Here is a 12,046-nt window from a genome sequence, read left to right as displayed (position 1 = left end):
GCACCCTATCTATTCAATATTCAAGTTCATCACAACTTGCGTTGAGAGATATTTGCAATTAAGTCACATCTATTCGGAGGTGAATTTCAATTCGGTGGAAACTTGCGTTGAATGATTTTTGCATGTAAGTCACATCTATTCAGAGATTAAGGATTTGCATCCAATCTTTACAATGTTCAAGTCGGCGGAAACTTGCGATGAAAGATATTTGCATTTATGTCGCATCTATTCGGAGGTGAAAGAAGTGCACCCTATCTATTTAACGTTAAGTCGGTGGAAACTTGTGTTGAAAGATATTTGCATTTAAGTTGAATCTATTTGGAGGTGAAGGATTTGCACCCTATCTATTCAACGTTCAAGTTGGTGGAAACATGTGTTGAAATATATTTGCATTTAAGTCGCATCTATACGGATGTGTAGGATGAAAACCCTATTTATTCAACATTCAAGTCGGTGGAAACTTGCATTAAAAGATATTTACATTTAATTCGTATCTATTCGAAGGTGAAAGATTTGCACCCTATCTATTCGACGTTCAAGTCGGTGTAAACTTGCGTTGAAAAATATTTACATTTAGGTGGTCTCTATTCGAAGGTGAAGGATGTGCACCCTATCTGTTCGACGTTCAAGTCGATGGAAACTTGCGTCGAAAGATATTAGTATTTCAGTAGCATCTATTCGCAGGTCAAGGATGTGCACCCTATCTACTCAATGTTCAATTCGGTGGAAACTAGAGTTTTAAAATATGTGCATTTAAGTCGCATCTATTCGTAGGTGAATGATGTGTAGCCTGTTTATTCAATATTCAAGTCTTTGGAAACTTACGTTGAAAGATATTTGCATTTAAGTCGCATCTATTCGTAGGTGAATGATATGTACCCTATCTATTCAACATTCATGTTGGCGGAAACATGCGTTGAAAGATATTTGCAATTAAGTCGCATCTATTAGGAAGTGAAGGATGTGCACCCTATCTATTCATCGTTCAATTCGATGGAAACTTGCGATGAAAGATATTTTCATTTAAGTCGCATCTATTCGGAGGAGAAGAATGTGCACCCTATCTATTCAATGTTCAAATTGATGAAAAATTGCCTTGAAAGTTATTTCAATGTAAGTCGCATGAATTTGGAGGTGGAGAATATGCACTCTATCTATTCAATGTTCGAGTCGATGGAAACGTGCATTGAAATGTATTTTAATTTAAGTCGCTACTATTCGGAGGTGAATTTCAAGTCGATGGAAACCTGCGTTGAAAGATATAGGCACATCAGTCGAATATTTTTGAACGTGAAGGATGTGCACCTTATCTATTCAACGTTCAAGTCGATGGAAAATTTCATTGAAAGATATTTGCATTTAAGACGCATCTATTCGAAGATGAAGGATGTGCACCCTATCTATTCAACGTTCAAGTCGGTGGAAACTTGCGTTGAAAGATTTTTGCATTTAAGTCGAATATCTACGGAGGTCAAGGATGTGCACCCTATCTATTCAACGTTCAATTCGGTGGAAACCTTCGTTGAAAGAAATTTGCATGTAAGTCGGATCTATTCGAAGGTGAATGATGTTCACCCTATTTATTCAGAGTCCAAGTTGGCGAAGAATAACATTGAAAGATATTTGTATTTAAATCGTATCTATTTGGAAGTGAAAGATGTGCACCCTATCTATTCAACGTTCAAATCGGTAGAAACTTGCGTTGAAAGATCTTTGCATTTAAGTCACATCTATTCGGAGGTGAAGGATGTGCACCCTATATATTCAGCGTTCAATTCGGTCGAAACTTGCGTTGAAAGATATTTGCTTTCAAGTTGCATCTATTTGGAGGTGAACAATGTGCACCCTATCTATGAAATGTTCAAGTTGAAGGAAACTTGCGTTGAAATATATTTGCATTTAAGTCTCATCTATTCAGAGGAGAAGGATGTTCAGCCAATCTATTCAACGTTCAAGTCGGTGGAAACTTGCGTTGAAATATATTTGCATTATAGTAGCATCTAATCAGAGGTAAAGGATGTGACCCTATCTATTCAATGTTCAAGTCGGTGCTAACCTACATTGAACGATATTTGCAATTAAGTCGCTATTATTTGGAGCTAAATTTCAAGTCGATGGAAACTTGGGTTGAAAGATTTTTATATTTAAGTCGCATCTATTTGCAGGTCAAGGATGTGCACCCTATCTATTCAATGTTTCAGTCGGTGGAAACCTGCGTTGAAAGAAATATGCATTTAAGTCGTATCTATTCGAAGGTGAAGGATGTTCACCGTATTTATTTAAAGTTCAAGTTGGTGGAGACTAGCATTGAAAGATATTTACATTTAAGTCGCATCAATACGGAGTAGAAGTATGTGCACCCTATCTATTCTACGTTCTAGTCGGTGGAAACTTGAATTGAAAGATATATGCATTTAGGTCGCATCTATTCGGAGGTTAAGAATGTGCAACATATCAATTCAATGTTCAATTCGATGGAAACTTGCGTTGAAAGATCTTTGCATTTAAGTCGCATCTATTCGGAGGTGAAGGATGTGCACCCTATATATACAACGTTCAAGTCGGTGGAAACTTGCGTTGAAAGATATATGCATTTAAGTCGTATCTATTCGTAGGTGAAAGATGTGCACCCTATCTATTCAATGTTCAAATCGGTGGAAACTTGTGTTGAAAGATATTTTCATTTAAGTCGCATCTATTCGATGGTGATGGATTTCAACCCTCCCTATTCAACGTTCAAGTTGGTGGAAACTCGTGTTGAAATATATTTTGCACTAAAGTCACATCTATTCGAAGATGAAAGATGTGCACCCTATCTATTCAACATTCCATTCCATGGAAACTTGCATTGAAAGATATTTCCATTTACACCGCATCTATTAGGAGGTAAAGGATGTGAACCCTATATAATCAACGTTCAAGTCTGTGGAAAGTAGGGTTGAAAGATATTTGCATGTAGGTCGAATCCATTCGGAGGTGAAGGATATGCACCCTATCTATTCAACGTTCATGTCGGTGGAAACTAGGGTTGAAAGATATTTGCATGTAGGTCGAATCTATTCGGAGGTGAAGGATGTGCACCCTATCTATTCAACGTTCAAGTAGGTGGAAAATTGCGTTGAAAGATATTTGCATTTAAGTCACATTTATTCGAAGGTGAAGTATGTGCACCCTATCTATTTACAGTTCAAGTCGGTGGAAACTTGGGTTGAAAGATATTTGCAGTTTAGTCGCATCTATATGGAGGTGAAGGATGTGCACCCTATCTATTCAACGTTCAAGTCGGTGGAAACTTGCATTGAAAGATATTTCTATTTCAGTCGTATCTATACGGAAGTGAAGGAAGTGCATCCTATCTATTCAACGCTCAACCTGAATTGAAAGATATTTGCATTTCATTCGCTTTTATACGAAGGTGAAGGATGTGCACCCTATCTATTCAACATTCAAGTGGGTGGAAACTTGCATTGAAAGTTATTTACAATTAAGTCACATATATTCGAAGGTGAAGGATGTGCACCGTATATATTCAACGTTCAAGTCGGTGGAGAGTTGCATTGAAAGATATTTATATTTAAGTCCCATCAATTCGGAGTTGAAATATATGCAGCCTAATAAAAAAAAAATATATATATATGCAGTCTATCTATTCAATGTTCAAGTGGGTGGAAACCTGCGTCGAAAGATATTTACATTTAAGTCGTATCGATATGGAAGTGAAGGATGTCACCCTATTTATTCAACGTTCTAGTGGGTGGAAACCTGCACTGAAAGATATTTGCATTTAAGTCGCATCTATTCGGAGGAGAAGGAAGTGCACGGTATATATTCAACGTCCAAGTTGGTGGAAAGTTGCATTGAAAGATATTTACATTTAAGTCCCATCAATTCGTAGGTGAAATGTATGCAGCCTATCTATTCAATGTTCAAGTGGGTGGAAACCTGCGTCGAAAGATATTTACATTTAAGTCATATCGATACGGAAGTGAAGGATATGCACCATATCTATTCAACGTTCAAGTCGGTGGAAACCTGCATTGAAAAATATTTGCATTTAAGTCGCTTCTATAGGGAGGTGAAGGATGTGCAACCTATTTATTCAACGTTCAAGTGGGTGGAAGCTTTCATTGAAAATTATTTACATTTTAGTCATATCTATTCGAAGGTGAAAGATGTGCAGCGTATATATTCAACGTTCAAGTCGGTGGAAAGTTACATTGAAAGATATTTACATTTAAGTCGCGTCTATTTGTAGGTAAAATATATGCAGCCTATCTATTCAACGTTCAAGTGGGTGGAAACTTGCATTGAAAGATATTTACTTTTGAGTCATATCTATTCGGAGGTGAAGGATGTGCACCATATATATTCAACATTCAAGTCGGTCGAAACTTGCATTGAAAGATATTTCTATTTCACACGCATCTATCCGGAAGTGAAGGATGTGCACCCTATCTAGTCAACGTTCAAGTCGGTGGAAACCTGCACTAAAAGATATTTGCATTTAAGTCGCTTCTATATGGAGGTGAAGGATGTGCACCCTATCTATTCACTGTTCAAGTGGGTGGAAACTTGCATTGAAAGTTATTTACATTTAGGTCACATCTATTCAAAGGTAAAGGATATACACCCTATATATTCAACGTTAAAGTCGGTGGAAAGTTGAATTGAAAGATTTTTACCTTTAAGTCGCATCTATTCAGAGGTGAAGGATATGCATCCTATCTATTCAACGTTCAAGTGGGTGGAAACATGCATTGAAAGATATTTATATTTAAGTCGCATCTATTCGGAAGTGAAGGATGTGCACCTTATATATTCAACCTTCAACTCGGTGGAAACTTGCATTGAAAGATATTTGTATTTAAGTCGTATCAATTCGGACGTGACAGATGTGCACCCTATTTATTCAACGTTCAAGTCATTGGAAACATGCATTGTTTGATATTTGCTTTTAAGTCTCATCTATTCGGAGGTGAAGGATGTGCACCCTATCTATTCAACGTTCAAGTTGGGGGAAACTAGGTTTGAAAGATATTTGCATGTAGGTCGAATCTATTCGGATGCGAAGGATGCGCACCATATCTATTCAATGTTCAAGTCGATGGAAACTTGCATTGAAAGATATTTGCATTTAAGTCTCATCTATTCAGATGTGAAAGATGCGCACCGTATATATTCAACGTTCAAGTCGGTGGAAACTTGCATTGAAAGATATAGGCATATAAGTCGCATTTTTTGGTAGGTCAAGAATGTGAACCCTATATAATCAACATTTAAGTCGGTGGAAACTAGTGTTGAAAGATATTTACATGTAGGTCGAATCTATTCGGAGGTGAAGGATGTGCACTTTATCTATTCAACGTTCAAGTTGGTGGAAACTAGGGTTGAAAGATATTTGCATGTAGGTCGAATCTATTCGAAGGTAAAGTATGTGCGCCTTATCTATTCAACGTTCAAGTCGGTCGAAAGTTGAATTGAAAGATTTTTACATTTAAGTCGTGCATTCGAAGGTGAAGGATATGCAGCCTATCTATTCAACGTTCAAGTAGGTGAAAACTTACATTGAAAGATATTTACATTTAAGTCGCATCTATTCGGAGGTGTAGGATGTGCACCTTATATATTCAATGTTCAAGTCGGTGGAAACTTGAAGTGAAAGATATTTGCATTTAAGTCATATCAATTCGGACGTGAAGGATGTGACCCCTATATTTTCAACGTTCAGGTCGTGGAAACTTGCATTTAATGATATTTGCATTTAAGTCGCATCTATTCGGCGGTGAAGGATTTGAACCCTATATAATCAACGTTCAGGTCGGTGGAAACTAGGGTTGAAAGCTATATACATGTAGGTCGAATCTATTCATAGGTGAAGGATGTGGACCGTAGCTATTCAACGTTCAAGTCTATGGAAACAAGGGTTGAAAGATATATGCATTAAGGTCGAATCTATTCGGAGGTGAAGGATGTGCACCTTATCTATTCAACGTTCAAGTCAATGGAAACTGGCATTGAAAGATATTTGCATTTTAGTCTCATCTATTCGGAGGTGAAATATTTGAAACCTATATATTCAACGTTCAAGTCGGTGGAAACTTGGAATGAAAGATATTTGCATTTAAGTCGTATCAATTCAGACGTGAAGGATGTGCACTCTATATATTCAACATTCAAGTCGGTGGAAACTTGCATTGAAAGATATTTTCATTTAAGTCGCATTTATTCGGAGGTGAAGTATGTGCACCTATCTATTCAACGTTTAAGTCGGTGGGAACTTGCGTTGAAAGATATTTGCAGTTTAGTCGCATCTATACGGAGGTGAAGGATGTGCACCTTATCTATTAAACGTTCAAGTGGGTTGAAACTTGCATTGAAAGATATTTACAATTAAGTCGCATCTATTCGGAGGTGAAATATATGCAGCCTATTTATTCAATGTTCACGTGGGTGGAAACCTGCGTTGAAAGATATTTACATTTAAGTCGTATCTATACAGAAGTGAAGGAGGTCACCTTATATATTCAACGTTCCAATGGGTGGACACCTACACTGAAAGATATTTATATTTAAGTCGCATCTATACGGAGGAGAAGGAAGTGCACCCTATATATTCAACGTTCAAGTCGGTGGAAACTTGCATTGAAAGATATTTTTATTTCAGTCGCATCTATACGGAAGTGAAGGATGTACACCCTATCTATTTAACGTTCAAGTCGATGGAACATGCATTGAAAGATATTTGCATTTAAGTCGCTTCTATACTGAGGTGAAGGATGTGCACCCTATCTATTCAACGTTCAAGTGGGTGGAAACTTACATTGAAAGTTATTTACATTTAAGTCACATCTATTAGAAGGTGAAGGATGTGCACCATATATTCAACGTTCAAGTCGGTGGAAAGGTGCATTGAAAGATATTTACATTTAAGTCGCATCTATTCGGAGGTGAAATATATGCAGCCTATCTATTCAACGTTCAAGTGGGTGGAAACTTGTATTGAAAGATATTTACTTTTAAGTCACATCTATTCGGAGGTGAAGGATGTGCACCATATATATTCAACGTTCAAATCGGTGGAAACTTGCTTGGAAAGATATTTGCATTAAAGTCGTATCTATTCGTAGGTAAAGAATATGATCCCTATATAATCAACGTTCAACTCGGTGGAAACTAGGGTTGAAAGATATTTGCATGTAGGTCAAATTTATTCGAACGTGAAAGATGTGCACCCTATCTATTTAACATTCAAGTCCGTGGAAACTAGGGTTGAAAGATATTTGCATCTATGTCGAATCTATTCTTAAGTGAAGGATGTGCACCCTATCTATTCAACGTTCAAGTCGATGGAAACTTACATTGAAAGATATTTCCATTTAAGTCGTATCTATTCGTAGGTAAAAGATGTGAACCCTATATAATCAATGTTCAAGTCTGTGGAAAGTATGGTTGAAAGATATTTGCATGTAGGTCGAATCTATTCAGAGGTGATGGATGTGCACCCTATCTATTCAACGTTCATGTCGGTGGAAACTAGGGTTGAAAGATTTTTTCATGTAGGACGAATCTATTCGGAGGTGAAGGATGTGCACCCTATCTATTCAACGTTCAAGTAGGTGGAAAATTGCGTTGAAAGATATTTGCATTTAAGTCGTATCTATTCAAAAGTGAAGTATATGCACCCTATCTATTCAACGTTCAAGTCGGAGGATACCTGCGGTGAAAGATATTTGCAGTTTAGTCGCATCTATACGGAGGTGAAGGATGTGTACCCTATTTAATCAACGTTCCTGTGGGTCGAAACCTGCACTGAAAGATATTTACATTTGTCCCGACCCAAGCCTAGGGCCTAGACGTGACCGGCGAATGGGGAACCCGAAGGAACCCCAAACAAGCCTCATAGCGTATCATTACACGTCCTTGGTCGCGGAAGCAATTAAAATGACCATAAGCGATAAGCATAATCAAGGGGGAAATCGGGACTAAGGGAGCAAGAAAAAAAAAGAAATGATACATAAATACCATAGATGAGTCAAGCTGAAGCATAATACACAACTTGTCCAACACCACCTCTAAACATGGGTACTTTAGCGGGGGCCAAGACAAACAACCGGGCTCACCCTCATAGTCAAAACATAACTAAAAAGGAAAAGTCTTATACATAGCAAAAGATCATAAGCAACGTCCCCGCAATGGAGGACTCACCAATAACCTCGATAGAAAATCGTATTAGCCACGCGGGGGTGCATGGTCACGCGGTGCTCCGGTCCCTACATGGTGACATTATGTAGGCATAGAGTATGCATTAGTACGTTTGAATGTACTAAGTATATGGGATGCAATGCAATGCAATAATAGATGGATATCATAGGCAAAATGCATAATCATACCTGATAGATAACATATTGATGAGATAATATGTATAATGATGCTTACATAAAAATCATATTTAGTGGGACGTAGTGCATGTGTGGCGAGTGACCATCAATATAGTATTTCCAAGGCCTACCACCCCCTTGGAGAGGCGAAAGAGGTACAAACCCCTCAATGTGGTTACCCGGGCCTACCACCCCCCGAGCTAGGGACCAAAGTACAAACCCCTCGATGTGGTTATACGGGCCTACTACCCCCCGTACTAGGCAACCAAGGTACCAACCCCTCGATACGGTTACCCGGGCCTACAACCCCCCGAGCTAGGCTTGGTCGACTCACAACACTTATATAGAGGAAATCATATTCATGTATCAATTTCATCATCATTTCAATGATTATATGACCATCCGACTCATAGGACGTACATTGGACCTTCCATTTCCTAAGAATTCTACAAGTGGGCATTTTATCAAACACATGGTGGGCTATTGTTCATGTAAATAAAATCATGCATTTCAAGAGTACTAAGTCCAACCAATTCCAAAATCCATATAAATCAGCCCACCAACAACATACATATATATATATCAACCTTCATAATTTGATCATGGAAGCATGAAAACCATAAACATCACATAATAATTTCATTTCATGATAATATGCAAAATAGACCATAATGGGGTGTGTAGTAGTAATTCCATAGTTCAAGAGTTCATAAATAACCATAAGGATCCATAAACTTGAAGTAAAAATAGAGGATAAATGACTGGACTTGTGGAAAAGAAGGTTTCCACAATCAAACCCACATACCTCAACTCTGGAGAATCCTTGATGAAGATTGGAATGGAGAATTGAAGTTTGAGATTGAGTCTTGAATCCGGAATTAGAGCTTGAGATCTTTGAATTTGGTTGAAGATCTTGGTAGAATTTTGGAGAGGGCTTAGAGAGTGTTTTTGAGTGTTTTGAAGTTAGAAAAAAAATATGACCAAGTATGGGACATATCCCCTTTTTATAAAAAAAAAACTGCCCCAGCACTTAGCCTAAAAAATGAGGCTTTAAAAAAAAACAGCTTACTGGAAATTGTAAATCTGCACAGACAGGTTTTACGAAAATGGTCATAACTCTCTCATCCTAACTTGGAATGTGGTGAAACTAGGTGCGTTGGAAAGCTAACTCAAAGGGCTTTAATTTAATAGGTTGTGGTCCTTCCAGTTCCTTGTGTGCTAAGAGATATGCCCCTTTAAAATTGACCCTCCAAATCGCATTTTTTGCGATTTTTGAATTTTGATACGGTTGCTCTAAATTTCGGGTTAGACCCATTCCCCACTCAATTTGACCCCCTGAATAATAATATGAAGTCGAATTTCCGAAATCATGCACGGATTTTGAGATATATGGAAATTACAATTATTGGTGTTTTCGAAGCACATTTTCGGGCATTTTTTTGGGGTTGTTTCAATATCTCCCCCTTGGGAACATTCATCCCCGAATGTTAAAGAAACGTAAATGAGGGACACAAACATGGCAATATCAGTCCACATAAGGATGCAACAATGCACTTACACCTTATTTCAAAAACCTCAACATAGTTGTAAAACCACAATGAACTTGTCAACTTAAACATAAATGTATGCAATGACATGGGGGCTGAACTTAAGACCTGAGATTTTATAAAGGGCTTAGATCAATACCTTAGGCTTGAGTGGAGTGAAAAAGATAAGGATATCGACTTTGCATGTCCGCTTCGGCCTCCCAAGTAGCACTTTCAACTTGTTGTTTTCTCCAAAGGACTTTAACGGAAGCCACATCTTTGTTTCTCAACCTCTTCACTTGTCTATCTAAAATCTGGACCGGAACCTCTTCATAGGTCAAATAATCTTCAACAACACCCACAACATCAAGAGACACAATGGCATTCGGATCACCCACACACTTCCTCAACATAGACATATGAAATACCGGATGAACCAAATCCATGTCGCTAGGCAATTCCAACTCATAAGCTACCTTGCCAATTCTCCTCATTACCTTATAAGGACCCACGTATCTTGGGCTCAACTTGCCCTTCTTACCAAAATTAACCACACCCTTCATGGGTGACACCTTCAAATAGACCCAATCACCAACTCGGAATTCAAGAGCCCTTCTCCTCACATCGGCATAGGACTTTTGGCGACTTTGGGCCGTCTTCAACCTTTCTCTAATCATCCTAACCTTCTCAAGAGCCTCCATAACTAGATCTGGTCCTAACAAGGCCACCTCACCAACCTCAAACCACCCAACCGGTGATCTACAACGCCTCCCAGAGAGAGCCTCAAAAGTAGCCATATCGATGCTAGAATGATAGCTATTGTTATAGGCAAACTCAATCAATGGAAGATGATCATCCCAACTACCCTTAAGCTCCAATACACAAGCCCTAAGCATATCCTCAAGTGTTTGGATAGTCCTTTCGGCTTGTCCATCCGTTTGCGGGTGAAAGGCCGTAGTAAGCTTAACTCTCGTACCTAGACCCCTTTGAAAGGACTTCCAAAAGTGTGAAGTAAATTGAGTACCACGGTCCGATATGATGGATAGAGGAATCCCATGCAACCTTACCAAGTCATGAATATATAACCTTGCATAATCTTCCGCCCCATATGTTGTCTTTACCGGTAGAAAATGAGCCGATTTTGTCATCCTATCAACCACCACCCAAATAGAATCAAAACCTTTTCTAGTCTTGGGTAAACCAACTACAAAATCCATATTAATTTCTTCCCACTTCCAAGTAGGAATCTCTATGTCTTGGGTTAGACCACCCGGCCTTTGATGTTTGGCCTTGACTTGTTGACAACTAAGACAACCGGAGACGAATTTGGCAATGTCCTTCTTCATGCCTCCCCACAAATACACATCCCTCAAATCTCTATACATTTTGGTGGAATCGGGATGAATGGAGTAGGAAGAATTATGAGCCTCCTCAAGAATTTTCTCCCTCAAACCATCAACACAAGGCACACACAACCTACCTTGGTACCTAAGGGCACCATCTCCCCCTTGGGAGAAAACTTCCACCTTGCCCTCTTTCACCAAGGCCTTCAATTCTAACAAGGAAGAGTCAAGATCTTGTTTTGCTATCACCTCATCAACCAAGGAAGACCTAGCACCATCAACAACGACCACACCACCATTACCAACCTCTTTCAACCTAACCCCCAACCTAGCCAACCGATGCACCTCCCTAGCCATTTCCCTATCACCAATATCAACATGAGCTAGGCTACCCATAGACACCCTACTCAAAGCATCCGCCACCACATTAGCTTTACCGGGATGATAATGCACACTCATATCATAATCTTTAAGAAATTCTAGCCACCTTCTTTGTCTCAAGTTGAGATGTTTTTGGGTGAAGACATATTGGAGGCTCTTATGATCCGTGAACACATCAACATGTACCCCATACAAGTAATGACGCCAAATCTTTAAAGCAAACACCACCGCGGCTAATTCAAGATCATGCGTAGGATAGTTCTTTTCATGCACTTTGAGTTGGCTAGAAGCATAGGCTATCACCTTACCATTTTGCATTAGGACACAACCCAAGCCAACTCTAGAAGCATCACAATATACAACAAATCCCTCAAGCCCATCCGGTAGTGACAATATAGGAGCGAACACAAGTTTATCT

This window comes from Solanum stenotomum, chromosome 11 (genome assembly GCF_019186545.1).
Source record: "Solanum stenotomum isolate F172 chromosome 11, ASM1918654v1, whole genome shotgun sequence".
In the NCBI taxonomy this organism is placed as follows: Eukaryota; Viridiplantae; Streptophyta; class Magnoliopsida; order Solanales; family Solanaceae; genus Solanum; species Solanum stenotomum.
Note: the sequence above shows the minus strand (reverse complement) of the source record.